We start from the raw sequence: 3,308 nt of genomic DNA on the forward strand, positions 1-3,308 counted from the left end.
TGCGGATCGGACACAGTGTCGATCGGACACAGTAGGAAACGGACACACGGTGGTTGCAATCGGACACAGTGCAGATCGGACACAGTGCGGATCGGACACAGTGTCGATCGGACACAGTAGGAAACGGACACAGTGCGGATCGGACACAGTGTCGATCACCGTATCTAGCGGTGCACGTGGACGATGGTCTTGCGGTTTGCAGATCATCAAAGATCTTGCCGAAATTCTTACAACAGTTGAATGAAGAATTTGAAATCAAGATATGCAAGCCAAGTTACTTCGTAGGCATCGAAATTGATCGAGATGATAGACAACGGATAATCAAAATCCATCAAGCTACGTACATCAGAAAACTGATCGAAAAGTTCAAGATAAAAGAAGCAAAGGGCATCTCTATTCTAGTTGATCCTAACGTGAAACTATCAAGACGAATAAGTCCATCGAATGATGCAGAGAGGATTTCTATGTCAAGAATTCAATATAGCGAATTGATTGGATCTTTACAATTCCTAGAAAATGTCACTCGATTTGACATTGCGTTCGCCGTGAATATGTTAAGCAGATAATTACAAGATCCTGGACCCTGGACACTGGAACGCAGCAAAACGAGTTCTAAGATATCTAAAGAAAACAATTAACGAAGGAATTTCATTCAATGATATAATGCCAAAACGAGAGTGTATTTGTTTTTCAGATGCAGATTTTGCAGGAAACGAAGGTAAACGTCGATCTACCTCTGGGTACATTGCAGTCATGAATGGTGTACCTGAAGTCTTACTATAAGTTTGCGAGCCTACGAACGAATTGAATAATGGCCGTTGCATGCCGAGAAGGTGATTTTCGCTAGTGCCAATAACCAGACGAAGAAGAAGAATGAATGGTGTACCAGTGGCTTGGGCATCTCGTCGACAAAAGATAGTAACTCTATCGACCGCAGAGGCAGAGCTGGTGGCTGCATCACAGGCAGCACAAGAAGTTGAGTGGCTGCGACAAATGCTGACAACTCTTTATGGCGTTCAAGAAGAGGAAATGGATTCAATCAAACTAAACTTGGATAATCAAGCAGCAATCCAGTTGAGCGCAAACCAGGCGTTTCATCAACGAACGAAGCACGTGGACATTAAATATAAGTATATACGAAAAGTAGTTGAGTCAGGCAAAGTATTTGTCAAGTATTGTCCAACAGAGAACCAGCTAGCGGATCTGTTAACCAAAGGACTACTAAACACCAAATATAAGTGGTATATAACGTAGGAGTAACAGATAATATAACAGGTGTTAGACTGTAGTAGCATAACAGTTATGTAACTTATTGTATTATTATAATATAACTAGGTTATAAAACTATGATGTTGCCCCGTTATTTATATGTTATAATAAATACACATTAATATAACTGCAATATTGCGTGTTATATAACAACTGTTGCGTTGATATTATATTAATGCTGTATAACATAATTTCAATTACCGCCGGAATTATATAACCTCGATAGCATGCGCCATAGCGGCGCGTGCAAATTCGCGATCTCTTTCCGCTTCCGCTAGTGCCATCATGCCACGATCGCGATATACATTAGAAGACCGACCGTCCGTGGAAGATCGTGAACCGCGTTCGCGGGTGTCTCATGCGCGCGACGCGACGGCCCGTCGCTCGTGAAAGGATGCGACGCCGGCGAGAGACGGTCGAGGACGTCGCTTTGATTCGCCCTTGTATGAAAAATAACCTACTTGAAGGTATGTATATACACGTTAGAGGCTAGGTTAGAATACGTTGTGCATATCATACTATAATATAGGTCTTTTTCCGCAGTTCCGCTAGTGCCATCGTGCCACGATCGCGACGTGATCGCGACGATATACATTTAGAAGATTGCACCCGTCCGTGGGAGATCGTGTACCACGTTCGCAGGTGTCTCGTGCGTCCGACGGCCCGTCGGTCGTAAAAGGATGCAACGCCGGTGAGAGACGGTCAAGGACGTTGCTTTGATTCGCCCTCGTACGAGAAATAACCTACTTGAAGGTATGTGATATATGTTAGAAAGTTAGAACACGTTATGCACATTATTGCACATAAAATTTGGTGATACCGACAATATTGTCCCTTTCCTCAGAAGCTATAATAAGCGAAAACACTCTGGAGTCTCACAAGTCGCTAAATAAACGTGGAAAATCGAACAAGTACGACGACGCCGCAAATCTAGACGCCGCCGAGTCGGATAGCACGATACTGAAACCGAGGCAAGCATCAGTAGACTCCTTATTGGATTCCGGCATAGGCGACAGTTGTAACAGCATCGATAGCACAGAAAAGTTCGATATAGCCGAATTAAAGAATAGAAGATTGGAGAGACACTGCTGGTAACCAAAGATTCGGGAGAGCCTCGCTTCTAGACTACCAGGTACAAATCTACTATTTTGCATACGACAAATTAATACTTTGGCATTTTTGTAAATAATACAAGTGCTAATACGGGGTTGCGATTGTTTTTACAGAAAATTCCTACTATCAATTGGCAGGTACATTTTCCCTGGCGCGGAGGTTTATTCCAAATCTGAGCCGTACGATCAATGTTCCCTCTCGGCAAACTCCGAGCGCACAGATAGCAACAGCGATTCCTCTTCCGGAGAAGAAGAAGAAGACGAAGAGGAAGAGACATGTAAGTCTCGAGTTTATTATTGAGTTAACTTAATTCTTAAATTTATATGTTGGCGATTTTGTGATCAATATATCTTATTTTATTTAATTATTTCATGTTTTTCTATGTTACGTTCTTCAGGCGCGGACGATGATCTATCAGAGGACGCAAACATCGACGCTAACAGTCAGAACAACGAGAGCAAATTGTTCACTTAAATTGTTCACCATTTTTACTATCTACACGAGGATTATAAAAAAGCGATCGAGATTGCTTTTAGCTTACCGCACTTATCCGTAATTATTTCTTCTCCACCACAAATAATCTATTTAATCTACTTCGTATGTGTAAGATGTACATAATGGAATTTGCAATAATATTTCTAATAAAATTATTAAATATTTATATTTGTCCCTTTCCTACGCAAAAACATGTATGTCTTTTGCACATACTAATTCCAGAAAAGGTTTTTAAATTAATTTCAAGCAAAAGCAAATAAAACAGTTTGTTTTCGCTTAGAATTAATTTAACGATCTTTTCTGGAATTAGTATGTACAAAAGGCAAATTATAAATTAATTAATATACAGTAAAAGGTACAATAACAGTTACACTGCAGTTATATTACAATAATGCTCTAAATTATATTACTGCTATGTTCGAGAAGTCGAA

At 40.5% G+C, this 3,308-nt stretch overlaps 1 long non-coding RNA gene across 2 annotated transcripts; it reads left to right on the forward strand.

Annotated features, from left to right (window-relative positions):
• The first annotated feature begins 1,954 nt into the window (after positions 1 to 1,954).
• LOC112452121 lies at positions 1,955 to 3,043 on the forward strand. 2 transcript variants are annotated; one of them, XR_003040457.1, is made up of 4 exons: positions 1,955 to 2,022; positions 2,117 to 2,401; positions 2,496 to 2,659; positions 2,780 to 3,043. It is a non-coding gene; the product is annotated as an uncharacterized LOC112452121 (long non-coding RNA). The 2 variants fall into 2 exon arrangements; XR_003040456.1 differs by having other exon boundaries at positions 1,956 to 2,022; positions 2,114 to 2,401.
• Positions 3,044 to 3,308: the final 265 nt, after the last annotated feature.

The sequence above is a fragment of the Temnothorax curvispinosus genome, unplaced genomic scaffold (genome assembly GCF_003070985.1).
Source record: "Temnothorax curvispinosus isolate PA1 unplaced genomic scaffold, ASM307098v1 QBEX01002962.1, whole genome shotgun sequence".
Classification (NCBI taxonomy): domain Eukaryota; kingdom Metazoa; phylum Arthropoda; class Insecta; order Hymenoptera; family Formicidae; genus Temnothorax; species Temnothorax curvispinosus.